The following is a 598-nucleotide window of genomic DNA, read 5'->3' on the forward strand; positions in this document are numbered from 1 at the left end:
ATAAAGATAGAGATACTTATGTAATTCATTGGTGATAATTTCAGATAAGCGTATGGAGATGCTTTGTCCCTTCCGTCTTTCTGCTTTTCTACTGTCTTCATCCAATCCTTCTTACTCCTTTCCATGGCAAGCTGTATGTTGGGCATCACCGTTGTCAATAGCTACAGTCCCGTCCTCTCAATGAAAATGTTCAACGCACTCTATCACAGCACGGCTATTCATCTGTCGGTTCTCGATCATGTCAGAATAGAATCCAGTGATTCTTTTGCGTCTGTCACTAACGCCCCACAATCGCGAGTTTGAAGCTCATCACAACCATTCAATCCTTGAATCCTACTCAGAATACCACAGACAAGGTTTAGACCTTCCGGATTCTCTTGAATGCCGCCATCAATTCTAGCTTATACCACGAAGATTCCGATTAAGGGATCCAAGAGATATCCACTCAATCTAAGGTAGAACGGAGGTGGTTGTCAGGCACACGTTCATAGGTGAGAATGATGATGAGTGTCACGGATCATCACATTCATCAAGTTCAGGAGCAAGTGATATCTTAGAACAAGAATAAGCTGAATTGAATGGAAAATAGTAGTAATTG

The sequence above is a fragment of the Arachis duranensis genome, chromosome 5 (genome assembly GCF_000817695.3).
Source record: "Arachis duranensis cultivar V14167 chromosome 5, aradu.V14167.gnm2.J7QH, whole genome shotgun sequence".
Classification (NCBI taxonomy): Eukaryota; Viridiplantae; Streptophyta; class Magnoliopsida; order Fabales; family Fabaceae; genus Arachis; species Arachis duranensis.